Source organism: Mesocricetus auratus, unplaced genomic scaffold (genome assembly GCF_017639785.1).
Source record: "Mesocricetus auratus isolate SY011 unplaced genomic scaffold, BCM_Maur_2.0 Super-Scaffold_100029, whole genome shotgun sequence".
Classification (NCBI taxonomy): domain Eukaryota; kingdom Metazoa; phylum Chordata; class Mammalia; order Rodentia; family Cricetidae; genus Mesocricetus; species Mesocricetus auratus.
This window is the reverse complement of record NW_024429210.1, coordinates 540,421-555,467: the sequence shown is the minus strand read 5'-3', so window position 1 is coordinate 555,467 and position 15,047 is coordinate 540,421. Positions and strand designations below refer to the sequence as shown.

Sequence of the window (15,047 nt, the reverse complement as noted above, 5' to 3'; positions counted from 1 at the left end):
TGGTCTTCAAAGAGCACAAAATGACCCCTCAGGGTTTAAAAAGAAAGTATTAAAATATTGGACCTAAAAAAGGCACTGGCATGAAAAGAAAGTCTTTTATAATCAGCTTTACCTGCTGTGTAAGTTGCCACTGACCTCTGCAACCTGCCTGCAAGTCAGGAGTCTAGGGCCTCAGTGATAATGCAGGCAGAAGAGGATCCTAGAGAAAGGGTCACTCAGTAAGCAGTGACAGAGACACCGGGCACTTGCCACATACTGCATCTCATAGGCACACGGTCTTGGGGGTGGGCTTACAATCCAGACAATTCATTTTTAACTAAATTAGTCTTCCCAAAATGCCAGGTAATCCAAAACATTTCCTTGGGGGAAAGAAGTGGAATAAAAAGTATACTAATGATACAAAAATTAACAAACAGCAAGAAATCATCAAAATGAACACACTATAGATAAGAACTGGTCACCTGTATTATAGTATAAAAGTATGATAATCTCCTGTAACTGAAATATTAAATTATCTGCCCACATCAAAAATATTACCAAAAATATTTATCTCAGTGAAAGGAAAGTGTCATTTGCATGTAATTTTTAAAAAGTGCTTAAAGCATCACTCATTGCAACCTTAGTTCATGTCTTTAAAAGTCATTTTATATATGCTTTATCAAATGTATCATATTCGGAGGTGTTTTATCCATGATAAGGGTATAAAGTGAGAGCACATTTGTCAGTTTTGAACTGACATGAGTTTCCCCAGTGAGTTTGGAGTCCCTGCCCTAGAAAGCAGCCTGTGCACACACACTACAGGCCCTAACCACTTACAATCAGCAAGTAGCAAGAGTGAGCCAAGTTCCGCCTGGGCTCCTGCAGACCACCAACAGTCAGCCAGAAGACAAGATGTACACTGGCAGAGCTCCCAGAGCCTTTCCATTTATATCTCAGGGAAGCCACCTCACGCTGGGCAGTCAGAAGGAAGGCCCAGCAGGAACATCAGCCCACACATACCCACTAACATTAGCAGACATCCCTGGCCCTGCTTATACCCTTTGCTCGTGAACAGTATCAAGTGAAGATTTTGAAGAGGTTTTAAAGAGGAAGCTGAAAGACAATTTGACTTTTTAGATAGAAAAGAGGAGACTTTATGTGGTTATAAGCAGTCTAGGGGCATGCAGTAGTCCAAAAGTTCCTTCTTCATCTTCAGTAGCATTATAGGGGTGAGATTTGACTTTACAACATAGTGTGATTCTGGCTGACTTATTTACATTTTAAATTCATATTTCCTTACATGTAATTCTATTAGCTTCCATAGTTTTATTTTCCCTTCTTAGTTTTTTTTTTTTTTTACTGTGCAAAGGGTAGTAGCTAAATTTACCCTGGAATGGAAGAGGAAATCACACTACTGCTTTTGGATTGGATGGCTTTGGTGGAGGCAAAGGGGACCTACATCTTTTGCAGGATCTGGTGTCCTGTACACAAGTCAGTTGTGAGCAAGACACACGAAAACATTATCAAGGTCATTTTGACAAAATAAGGCCTGAAATCCTGGGGTGAATCTAAAATTCAGCTTCAAGTTCCAGAGATCCCTTATTTTCAGCCATTTCTCTTCATTTCTATTATGTTTGGAAAATGGTACAGTTATTCCAAAACATAAATTACATAGAAATGCTAAATGTGATGCCTCCGTGTAGAAGAGTTCAGGAATCAAGAGACATTGAAAATGCCAAAGGCTTCTTGGGTGAAGGGTTGTTTATCATTGCGGTGTTTTTGTGTTGCGCTCCACAGCTGTCCAAGGAAGCTATCTTCCCACCTGTGACGGGGAACCAACTTACCTCCATTGGTGGCATCAATGTTTTAACCTGTGGTTTCCAGGTCACCTTGGCAAGGAGTAAATGCTTCCCTATCACCAAATGGCTTCCCACCTGCATGTGACTCACCACACATCACTTCTGTTCACCAACTACTAGCTAGAAATGGCTTAGAAAAAGACAGTCTCTTATGTTCAGGAAACAGGAGAAAGGGGTATTGGTGAGTGTCCAAATGATCTAAAATACACAACACTCTTTTTGAATTAAATTATGAGGCCAGGAATCAGTAAGAAAATTTGAAAATGTAACTGAAAGCATGAAATAAGCAGCAACATTTTCCAGGGTTTTTTAACCCCATCAAAGGTAACTAAGTTCACATTGTTACATCTCTAGACAAAGTCCCATATACTAGCAGGTTCTTCACATGTAAGTCATCTATTGTAATTGTGAACCTTTCCCTGAATGAGAGACACTTCAATTCTTATAAAGACTGATAATATCTAAGAACAATAAAACTGTTTCCTCTCCAAATTTTAAAATTTTGCTTCATATTGTAGGTTGACTTGTCCTGATAACTGATGGTTTTATGTTGGTCATCATTTCTTTAATGTCTATATTTTCATTCCAAAACTTCATTGTTACTGAACATGGGTGGTTTGGGCTACAAAGTATCCTTGTGTTCTCTCTTGCAACCTTTAATCTTAGTTAAAAGCCTGTAAGACCCACTGAGACCTTTATCAAAATAATATACTGTCAACATTCTCCAGGCTCCTGTGGGAATGACTGAGGTCCTAGTCACAAGAGGGGCAGTACTAGTATGGCTGATGATGATCATAGCTTCTATCTGCCCCGTGTTTCAGTGAGCACAGAGGGAAGACACACATCAGCAGGAATTACTGCCCCAGAAAAACCGGACTCCTCCTCCTTAGCTGTTCTTTGACTTTGCCTAAGCAGTTTGGAGGTAAAAGCACAGAAGTCTTTCTGGTCCAGATTTCACTAGAACTGTCTACATTGTTGAAGACTTCATGGGAAAGGGCACTGTGAAGATTGTGGGGACATCAATCATTTGATGGCACAGAATAAGTGGGGACAGTTTGGGACTGACAATGCTTATGATTAAGTGTCCAGTGCAGTGACCCTCAAATGACTTTCCACAACCTCGCGGAAGGTCCTCAAATCAACGCCCTCATCCAAAGGGTATAAAATGATCCATACTTTGGCTACTCTGCAATCCTCTTCCTCACCTATGAACTAGGGTAAAAATTACACCTGGTTGGAATGGTGGCCACCATGATTCAATAAGATGGCCTAAAGCTCTCTGTAGGTTTTGGTGAGCTCACTCTCCTCTCAGGAAAGCTCAGCACTCTCTATGAGTTGCATGATACAGTACAAGGATTCCACTGAGGCACGGTTGGTGTTTTGTCTTTTGTTACCTTTGTTCCTACCTTTTTTTTTCATCTTAGATATAGCCTTCTCATCCCCACTGACTGTTCTTAAACTTCGATCATTCTACTGAGAGCAGTGAGCATCTTCATTGGCCAAAATGAAAAGAAGCAAATAAGGGGGTGCGGTGGTAAAGAAAACTCTACTCCACCCAGACAGAAGTGAAGCCGTGATCCAGTACTTACGGAGATGAATCCCTGTCCTTGCTGCAATCTTTGCCTTTTGCAAAGAGGACCCTATCGCGGCACACCATGGGCAGTTTTGAACGGTGTGTACAATGAGAGGCAGAGACCACAATCATGTCCACACATGAGCTGAATTTTGTGTTTGACCCAACATCTTCAGAGAAAAGACTATTGCATCAAACTAAGTATGCGCTGGAGACTAACCCTTTAATTACAGCTTCACCAACCTGAAGGAGGCAGTCACTAATTTAAATTCATCTGGCTACTGCTGCACAAGTAAAGGAACAGGACAATCCCAAACTGGGTCATAATGACCAAGTTATGTGCCACTTAACTCCACCAAGTAAGTAACCAAGCCATGAATCACCTTGCTTCCATTGCAAGGCATTATGACATATTCTATTACGTAATTCTCTTTGATGAAGATTGCAGGCAAACAAGGCATCCTTGTAACTAGCTGCCCACTGGTTACTTCTATTCTAATTGCATTTATAGGTATTGATTCCAAGTGAAATCATGTAAAGCACAATTCATTCTGAAATCCTAGCAAGAATCATATGATAATAATGCCTCTATTTTAACCAGTAATTTTGTTTCATTTATATTTACTGAACTTTTTTGGAAATTCTTGGTGTCCTTGGCAACTTTGGGGTAAAAATGTAACAACTTGTTCCTTTTGGTAGAGAGATCAGTGGTAGGGTGTTGCCTTGGGTTGTACATAGCCTTGGGTTTTATTCCCAGCAGAAATAAATCAAATAAAGAACAGTAAATGGACCAATGGCACAGTACCTGCTATGATTTTTATAACCTCTTATTATCAAAATAAACAAAGGTAGTAAAGTTGACCAGCATACAATGTGGTATACTGCTTTTTATAGTTTACATTATCAGCATCAATGACCCCTTAGTCTACTGGACAATCAGCTTCACTCTTTTGTTTTTGGAAGGCTGTCCTACCATTTACTTAATTCTTTTGAACTGGACATTTAGGGTTGTCTATTTGGGTTTTTTGGTGTATTGTGTTTGTATTACAGTGATATCTTGAACACTTTTATGCATACATTTCTATTGGCATTTTAAATTACTTCACTGAACAAAATCCGGATGCTAAGTTATTGAGCATACTCTGAACACTGAGCAAATAAACTTTAGCATTAACGTAATATAGGTTTATACTTGTCCCATGTTATAATTTTTAAATTATATTTGCCTACTCTTAACACAAAAATATACATTTAAAATTAAATTTTAATTCCACATGAAACAAATAAATTATCATATAAATGATTTTAGATATTACTTTGGTAACAAAAACCAGTTGCTTATATACTTAATATGGGTTATAACTAAAGACCTACCTGATGATGCATCTGGGACTGAGGGGGAATTAAGGGCTAAAGCAGACTTAGGGAGAAGAGAAAGAAGCAACGACAAGGCATAGAGTTCCATGGTTGACAACACTGCCATCACAGCTAACCCTGTCTTCTGACCCAGCATAACTAGTCCACATTTTTGATCTACCTTTTCAAACTCTATAGATACATGCATATACATTTTTAGTTTTCTATTACTACTTTATTCTATGTTTCTCCTCATAGAGTGTTCGGGTATCTACACTAGTGAACCAGTTTCTACCCACCTGGTTCCTGGTGTGTTAAATGTCTTCATGGATTGACAGGAGAGAAAGTATAAGCTAATTTTCTCTACACAGAAGGTTACTAGATGAGGAGGCATGGGCTACCTTTTGGGCTCTGTGACTCCATGAACACACTGCTCCACACAGCCCCTCCTCTTCTACATGAGAGAATTCTGGCTTCTAAGACCCACACTCTGCTGAGGGAGCTCATGCAGCTCTCACCTCTGTTCCCACCCCACACTCTTCTTGTCTTTAATTCTTGATGAGATAATCATGTGGGTAATTTTAAACATCGGCTCAAGTCCTGTGCAAGGTGAGCAGCTGTGTTAAGGAGAAGCAGTGATCTTTCCCTTGGGATTCCCTAACCTCCTCACCTCTTAGGAATGCTTATGTCAGCTCATCCATTCCTTCCTTTAACCCATGCATTTATTTCTCAGGTTTTCTTCTTTATTTAAAAAAGTAGATATTAATATTAGATCCTGTCTGCCACAAGATGGTCACTTCTGGGACAAACATGGAGTGCTCGGTAGACAGGACAAAGGAGGCAAGGAATGAAGCAAGCAATGACAAGCAGAGCAGATGAAGGGACCTAGAAGAAGAGATGCTACATACAAGGAGGTGATCCATGCGGCAGTACAGGTCTGGAGGGTGCCGAGAGTCAGGAGAAAAGGTGGAGTAAACGGAGAAGCATGTACTGGAGGGCCAACGGGCATTACTGCTCTCAGAGTAACTTCCCAGAGACCAGGCTCAGTGTCACTCTGCCCCCGTAAACAACCAGACAATGATACTGCATGAGACCATGAGCCCCAAAAGTGTGACTCAGACATCTGACATTGGTACAAAGTGCTACTCAAAAAGGAGATGGGCTTACCCCAAATCCTAAATGCCAGACATTAGGGTTTTCCTCAAAGAACTTTTCCATGAGGACTCCACATATATATAATCTATTTTGAGAATTTCTTCCCTTAGAAGAGGTAAATAATTTCTACCCCTTCCTTATAAGGTCCCAACAACAGACTGAAATATGATGCAGCTAAAATTCAACCTGGGGAAGCAATGAGCATTTTGGGCATACTTACAGAGTATGGGTGAGATGTTGCCTACATGAGCGTGAACAGCCCCACTGGAAAGGCTTCACCCAGCATGAATGATGGCATCTCAGTAGCCACATAGATGGAATGCCCCCTCAGTTAACCCCCTCCATCCCAAGTACTCTCCCTAACACCTTCTATGGATGATTAACTGATTTTGAAGAGCAGCTAGACTCCCAGGTGAGGATCCTAAGTGATTCCCTCTGTCTATAAGGGAATGTTAATGGTTAACAAACCACATCGTGATAGACGCTTGCAAACAGCACTGCTGATGTGATCAAAGAACAAAAAGTGATGGTTCTTGTTCAGAAGGCTGAATTCTACAACATATTCTCGTGTGCAAATATATGTGTTATGGATAATACTACTATAGACAAAATTAGAACAGTAACCTTTGAGTTTAGTGAAAGAATCTTGGTTCATTCGCTGCTGTTAGCACAAAATAGGCTGAAGTTTGCTGTTGGAACTGCAAACGCAAGAAGAAAAGTGGTTGCGTTCAAAGCTCTGCCTCACAGTCAAGCTTCCTATTGCATCGATTTAACATTGGCTGGCAAATCCCACTATTTGTGAGCATCGTGTGAATATGTGTGCGAAGACAGTGAATTAAAGAAATCATGATAAAAATAAAATGCTACTATTAAGTAGCAACAAGCTGAAGCCCTCAGTCGGCAACGGGGACAGTCCCCAAATGAGAATCCTAAATAAAGATGATACATAATGTGATTATCCCTTTACTATGTTACCTTAACTCTCTGGAGACTTCCAAATGTCCTTCCTTTGCATCTTGCTTTCCATCCTGCTAGCTGAGGCATGTTAATGGATGTCAGAACAGTCCTTGCATTTTTTCCTATCAAGTCTGCTAAGAGCGGAGAAGGTTCCTGTTGTTAATTGCGGGGGATCTCCCACTCTTTGTTTTAAGGAAAGTTTAAACAAAATGATCACCCACTCTGGGGCTTTAAACAAAGTTCAAACAGAACAAAGTTCTCTTGCCAAGGTTTAAGGCGAATTTCCTCTGTCCAGATGGCTTCCTCAGGCAGGCCAAAGCAAGAACCAAGGCCTCACCCCTGCTGCCTTTTAATGCTGCTCCTTGATTGTTGCTAACGATCCCCAGCTGTCCTGCCTTGCTAGCTCCTTAACCTCTCTTTGCTGGCCACATCTGCAGGGAACTCTGAAAAGCAGGGAACGATGCTTCGGCTGCCCCCAAAGCAGCACAGGTTGGGCCGTGTATGGTGGGACCATACACTGGGGATTGATCAAAAACTAGTGTACAAGAGAACCTTCATGGGAAAACTTGGGGGAGTGTGTGTGTGTGTGTGTGTGTGTGTGTGTGTGTGTGCCTGAAGCATGATAATGGGAAATTCTACTAGCTATAGCAAACTCACCAAGAACCCAGAAATGTAGCCATTGTTTCCGGCAGACCATACTCCTTATTGACTAGGGCACCCATTTTCTAGGCAGCAACCTGGATTGGGGTGGTAGCCTTGGAGACTCTGTTCCAGTAACATGTGTATACTTTCTGCTTTGTCCTCCCAGCTGTGCACTTAAGTCTATCACCCGTAAGGCACACTCACTTTTGATCTGTACCAGATATAAGTGGGTCGCATCCATGTCCTGTATTGATTTAATGTTTTCCCCTGTTTTCTGTGTGGGCTACAACCATCTAGTTATGTCAGCGGTATACCCAGAGGCAAGGACAGAATCATAATGTGCAACCCAGCCAGAAGTCCACCGACATACACACAAGAAACGCATTTTCAAAATATTGCCCCATAAAGCACACGACACTTTAGCATCAAATCTACTTTATTTATGTCAGTCTGCATTCTCCTTCTGTACAGTGTGCCCTGCTTTCTTCACATCCGTTTATAGAATTAAAAGTTTATTTTTAGTTTATACACAGGAATATTCAGCTTGTATGGATGCACACCTCATGTGTTCTTGGTACCTGTGGAGGCCAGAAGAGAAAGCTGGGACCCCCAGAACTGGGGTTACAGGTAGTTGTGAGCCTCCCCGTGTGCACCAAGAACCAAAGCCAGCTCCTCTGTAAGAGTAGCAAGTACTCTTAACTTCTAGCCATCTCTCCAGACACTCACTCCCTGGCTTTGTGTTTTGTTTGGTTTTGATAAGAGTCAGCCCCAGGGCTTACTATCTTTGAGCTACATCCTGGGGTCCCCCAGATCCTATTTTCTTTGTTTCTTTTTTTTTTTTAAACTTTGATTGGATGATTTGACTGACTGATTTGGGGGAGGAGGAACATGTCACGGTGTGATCCGGTGTGATCCGGTGTGATCCGTATGGTTCAGGGAATCGAATGGAACTCAGGTCGTCAGGCTTGGAGGCTGAGATTCTATCTACAGAGAAGCAAGCACAATGTGTTTAACTTAAAACCCAAACATTTCTCTGACTCAACAAAGATTTATTTTTTCCCTTGTATCTTTGGGTTAGCTCATATTAAGACAGTTCAAGTCTTCTCTTTTATTTTAGAATATTGGAAAAGAAATTTGAACTCCCTGGCTAGCTGGTAAAACCAGAGGCTGAGGATAGGAATGGTATAATAGCAAGAGATGGCAGACTTTGCTCTCAGGCCCAGTTCTGCTCCTGAGGCATCCGTAAGTATGTGCTGTGAGCCTGTCCACATATGTGTGTGCTTGAACCTTTGCCTCTTTGTTCTGAGATGGACAGGGGGCATGCTCTAGCTTTGGGGTTCACTGTGAGAATTAAAGATAACAGATATAAAACTTTTTACCCACCATCTGATATATAATTGACACTACTTATCAAAACTCTTTTACATTTAGTCAAAATGTGAGCCAATTTCTTTCCAATAAGGGACACTTTTGTCCTTGAAGAGATAATACGCAGAGTGGTGGGTGTCTCGGTTTAAAAGCAAACTACACATAGACATGAAGTCACTGGGACTGGGTCCTGTTACATCTAGTGGCCCCACATTCTCTCCAACCTTCAGGGGTATTTTTGTGCGTAGAACCAGCCGTGTATCCAACTTCAAATCCACACCTATGTTTAATTACAATATCCACTATTGGTTGGCTTGGCAAATGTAAAATACCACTTTTCAAACTTCACAGTCCAAACCTAGATGACACCTGGCTACAAGTGCAACATTCAAATATCTTCACCAGAAAAGGAAATCCTAAAATGAGGCTCCCCAATGCATGCCTCCATTTTCATATTGATATTTCAATTCCCATTTTGACTGTTGCTCTCTAGCAGAAACTCCCTGTAAATTATGTAAATACTTGAGTGTCTTTCCCCTCGAAGGAATGCCATTCCTACATTGTCGGTCCTTTACGTATGTTCTAGAGTGTTCACACTGTCCCAGGGACCGAATGGTGAGATCCTTTAAGAAATGCAGACCTCAGAGGGAGATTTGACAAAGGTGAGGGCAATGTGGGGATAGAGCGCTATCTCACAGTGTCTTTAGCAACACAAGATACGCTCTCTTAAATCAATGCTACATCAATGAAAGGTGTTGCAAAATATTAAGGGCAGGTCTGAAAGAAGCATTTGGTTTACTTACTCATTTTTGATAAATGTTTGCTGAACAGTCATTTCCAGAGTGCCATGAGGTCCACAGGAACAGGCAGGCCGGGTTTAAAAGCTGCTCACTCTTCACACAGTATGACCCGCCCTACGGATGTGAGCACTATCAACTGCATTCTGAATTTCCCTTGCATACATTTTCCGGATGTTCTTCAAGTTCCCGACATCACTTATCTTTAAAGAGACTTCCAATAACCCTGGAACCAGCCATCCCATGCATGCTATACTTCCCTTCTTAAACGTAAAGCTGAATAACCACTGGTCCCTTACCCCAACAATGGGAGCATCCCTCTCCAGGACCCTACCCTACTAATTTGTTTCTATTCAAAAGAACAACAACGTGATATTATGTTTTTGTGAATATAAATAAAACATTATGTAATGATGAATCAACAATAGTAATAAGTCCTATAACAAAATAAAACAATAGCAGCTGCAGCCTGGAACAGATGGTGAGGAGCCATGCCCAGAAATCAGAAACAGCCTTTGTGCTGAATCAAGGAAATAGGGGCACACTGGGCACTCCATGAGAAACCCAGTTGGACTTCTGTGGCTTGGCCAGCAGGAGGTCTTCTCTCTATACAGCAAACTAACAATCAAATAGACATGATGGTGGTATGAGACTTTGCATCATTTTTCCATTCCAATTTTGCCAGCTGTAGTGGGAGACATCCTTCCCAAAGTAACCTATTTGTGGATTCTGGCACCATCAAAGAGGGCCACGGAGGCCATAGAGCACATATTTGTGCACATCTGCAGGCCTTAGCTGAGGTGTTTCCAGACATCTATGTTGGTCTGAAATTACCAGGACCCAAGCTGGTGCCGGTGTACCAAAGAGAGCACCACAGCATTGACTATCTATGGGATGATATCCTAGACATGTTTATCAAAGCCACAATGTCACAGCTCAGTCCTTTTCTACCAAAGGACATGAGATATCAAATTGATCTTCTCTTTGGATATTTACATGAGATCCTTAGATGGCATGTACAAATAAAATTAATTAGGTCTGAAAGGATTTAAGCATGAATATTCTCTACCTGCCTGGAAAGGACTCTAGTCCCAGGCTGTGGCTAGCACAGATACATTACAAAGGGCATTGTTTTCTTCATTTGATGTATTTCAACAAATTTTAAGACAACTACAAAGACAGATTTATTATAGATAAATTTAATATTATCAAAAACAAACTTTTGTGGCTAGGCATAGAGGCACATGCTTTTAATCCTAGCACACAGGAGGCAAAAGCAAGTGGATCTGTGAATTTGAGGCTTCTCTGGGCTATGTAGTTGCAGGTCAGCCAAGGCTACATAGTGAGACCCTGACTCAAAATAATACTTTAACAGAAAGGAAAGGAATTGATTAGGAAACACTTAATGAATATGACTAAAGCATTTGTAAATGTTTATATTTAATATGCTGAGATGCTAAATAAGTAAAACATTTCATTACTCAAAAATTCCAGTAATTTTTAAAAGATTGTATTAGTGCACAGACAGGCAAGAAACAGCATTCTTAATGTAATGTCTAAGACGTTTTTGCTTACAAAATAATAGTTACAAGACAAGAGTAATGGCTTAGGCTGACTTTTGAGGGCAGAAGAAGCAGACTGCACTGGGCAATACCCTGTGCTTATACCTGGGCTGGGAAGTGAGCACAGAGAATGAATTACAGACTCTGACCCCAAGAAGAAAAATGTTTTCCACCACTAGAAGACCTGGGAGTTCTAACACAGCCAGTTTCTTTCCTCTTTGCCCCACCCAAGGATTCTCTTGGTCATTTGAGACATGTGCCTCGGCATCCCAAGTGATAGGCTTACAAATGTACTATCTTCCCTCTTCTTTTGATTTCTCTTCATGCATTTTCTCATGTTTCTTTCCTTCAGAATCACCCAACATACATAAAACGGCCTGAAAGAAGTCAGAAATTTAAATTTAAATATATGAATTACATTAGCAATTCAGAGGTAGATAATATGACTGATTTAGAATGTAATTACACAGACTGCACAATTATAAAAAGCTAAAGTCCAGACTTTTCTATGAATTCCTTGGTAATTGTGCCCACACTGCTTGTCAGCTTGACAGAATCTAGAGTCACCTAGAACACAAGACCAGCCATTTCTATAGGGGTTATATAAAGCAGATTGGCCTCTGGGAACATCTGTGAGGGGTTATTTTAGACCCACTCTGAGTGTCTTCTGATGTCTCAGACTGCACACAAAGTGGACATGAAGCTGAGCACAGCACTCATGTCCCGTTTCCTAACTGTACATAAAATGTGGCTGACTTCTTCAAGCTCGGCCAGGACTGCCCCACCATACTGGACTGTACCCTGGCACCGTGAGCCCAAATCAACCCTCCCTTCCTTCTGCTTCTCTTGACATGGTTTTCATCACACCAACAAGACAAGTAACTAATATAGTAGCCAAAGTGCAAAGCGTAATACAAGCATCTACTTTTGGAGTTTATGCTGAATTAGGAGAGATGGGAAACTCATTCTAATCTTTAGGCTGTGGTTGACTGCCTCTATGTTCTTCAGGAAAAGTATGGCTTCCCATCAGTCAGGTAAGAATTTTACTTGCTTTTCTATTTTATAGTAATGTGCATAGTGAGATATTTTATACATAAGCTCATAAAATAGACAGTAGACAGTTTTCATACTGGTTTGAAATTTAATAGTATAAAGGTTTGAGAGTTGCACTAATCTATGGTATAAAGATAAGTATTTAGAGGGCAGTTTGATTTTTACTCATTTAGAAGATTAACAGTAGTGGTTTCACTTGTATTACCTGTGACCTATTCAGACACAAATTCTTGACCAGTTAGTAGTACCAGACATGAGTTCCATTTTGTGGAGTGGGCCTTAAATCCTGTCAGGAATTAGTTGGTTATCCAATTAGCACCCTCATCAGGAAATCTTCTACTTGCAGTATATAGTGATTAATACAGAAACTCACAACTGATTAAAGAGCAAAAAGAAAAATAAGAGATGTTGGAGTATTTAGTCCTAAATAAGACATCTCTGTCACAGTTGTCTTAGGCTTAGAGATCACCACAGAAGGGAGGGGTATTGTAAATGCCAGAGATCATAGAGCATTGTGACAAAATTGTATATTTAGACATGACAGGGCTGTTGCTATGACAGTAGCTATGACTGCATGTACATGACCTCACAAAATCAAGACAGCTGAAATTTCTGTACAGATAGGGGAGGAACTCACAAAGCCCCACCTCTAGCTAAGGATTTATTGGCAACTGATGGATGCTGGGAGAAACAGTTGACACTGTTGAAATTTCTTCAGTGGTGTAGCCCCTGAGACTACCCATGTTTCAGTGTATGAACCTATACATAATACTGCGAGGACTAAGTGGATTCAGTGGGTAAAATAAAAGAGTACATGAAGATGAGGGGAATGGGGATGGCACGGGAGAAGTTGGAGGGGAGATGGGGAAGATTTAAGCACTCCGTATACATCCATGAAACCCTCAAACAATAAATAAAATACATATAATAAAAAATAAAACATATTACCTATTCACAAAACAAGCCCTAGGTTCTATCTCATTAAAAACTGGCCACTTTTTGCTGAGATCTTATATTCATTTTGCTGGTTTGTTTTGCTGTAGTTATTTGATGAAGCAGAATTGCCATGCCATCTAATATCTTTTTCAAAGATGTGATAGAAATAAATTATTCATCAGTGACTTGGGGGCCACTTACAATCATTTCACCTTTTGAAGGCCAGTAACACTAAAAAAAGAATATTTCAAAAAATGAAAAGACGCCATTTCAGATTCCCACCTTAGAATCACATATTTCAAGAGGTAATTTTCTATTATCAGCAATTTCATAAAAAAAACCCATAGAACTATTTTATGGCATCATTTCTATGTCAGCCTTATCCAGAAGAGCAAAATTCAATGGAGAATTACTAATCTGGGTCCTTAACCATTTAAGCATCATTTATTTCTGCTGCTGTTCAATATTAGAGAATTAGTATTACTAATATACTAATGTATATAGCTTGCCTATAAAATATGCAGATTACCTGCAAGAAATGCAAATCATTAGGACACTAGACGCCTCACTATCACACTAAGTTCCAGAAGAAGCAACAATGCTAGTAATTTCCTAAGAGAAGCTGTTCAAACTTAAAATACCTATATGCAACAATTCACCAACTCAGTATTAGGAAGACATTTTTAAACACCCAAAAAAGTAGAAATATTATCATAATGATTGAAGAATTTAATATAAATATACTAATTGGGGAAGTAAAAATACAATCCTTACATAAGAAGAAAATAATAATTTTGAAAGAACGAGAAGGACATTGAAAATCCAAAACCACTAACATCTTATGACCCAGAAGGAAGAAAAGAGGCTGGATTTAACTAACAGGAGTCACCAGACCTTGACAGCTAGGACCACCGATTGTGAACGACAGGGTTGTCAGTGACACAGCATTGCTTTCAAATGTGCACAGCTAACTGACTTTCTGTTTGGAAGACTTTAATTTTTAGAAGATGTCTATGAAGCAAAAATGGAAATATTTAATTTTATTAAAGGAAAAATGTAAATCACATAAACCTAGACAATTTAGAAATGATAAATATCAGAAGTTGAAGCAGGAAAGGGAAGTGAGAGGTGGCGTGATGCTCATGATCCCTCATGAGTTCATGTACCAGAATCTGGTAAAGCAAAACAATGTTTTAGTGTGAGTGTTTGGGATGAAACAATACATTGACTTGATCAGAATGGCCGAATGAGAACGCATCTGTCTTTTTTCCTCCAATGCAATAAAACATATAGGAAAATGAAAATGTACAAACCAAGAACACCATAGAAAACTAACAAAGTGTCACAGGTTTCAAAAGGTTTCTGGAGAAGGGTGGAGAAGTGACCAATAAAACAGACTGAAAGGTTCCTTGATCTAGAATCTCTGAGGCAGATGCAGAGCATCACAGGTCAATAAGTGACAGATTGGGATGAGGAAGTGGCCTAGCCAGGTGTTAGTCTGGAAGAGTCACTCACTCTTACAATCCAATCTCGACCCTGTTCCTAGACTGACAGGCAGCCATGCATTGCATCTAAGCTCTCCCCAATAAGGTCATGAGGCCTTTTTCTGAAGAAATCAAATCTGGTCTCTGAAGAGAACTAGGGAGTTAATGTGCCGTCTCCCTCAGTCTGATATTAGAGAAATGTCTTCGGTAAAAGCAGCTCCCCTTCCTATCTAAACTAAACAAGCCCCTTAGCACCACCAAATAGCCATTCTCCACTGACCAATGCTGCCACAGTAGATAGGAGATAAATCAAAGGGATTTTGGAA

The 15,047-nt window shown here is 40.3% G+C and overlaps 2 long non-coding RNA genes across 2 annotated transcripts in view; both read right to left on the bottom strand.

The window, feature by feature from the left end:
* The window catches only part of LOC110340928, a 31,136-nt gene extending 23,947 nt beyond the window's left edge, over positions 1-7,189 (bottom strand). Inside the window, exon 1 of the long non-coding RNA XR_002382767.1 lies at positions 6,898-7,189. This is a non-coding gene — a long non-coding RNA (uncharacterized LOC110340928). The remainder of the gene's footprint in view (positions 1-6,897) is intronic.
* Positions 7,190-11,180: 3,991 nt separating this feature from the next.
* LOC121134695 lies at positions 11,181-12,745 on the bottom strand. Its single transcript, XR_005871814.1, has 2 exons — positions 12,507-12,745; positions 11,181-11,625 (listed from the first exon to the last, which is right to left on the bottom strand). It is a non-coding gene; the product is annotated as an uncharacterized LOC121134695 (long non-coding RNA).
* Between the last annotated feature and the right edge of the window lie 2,302 nt (positions 12,746-15,047).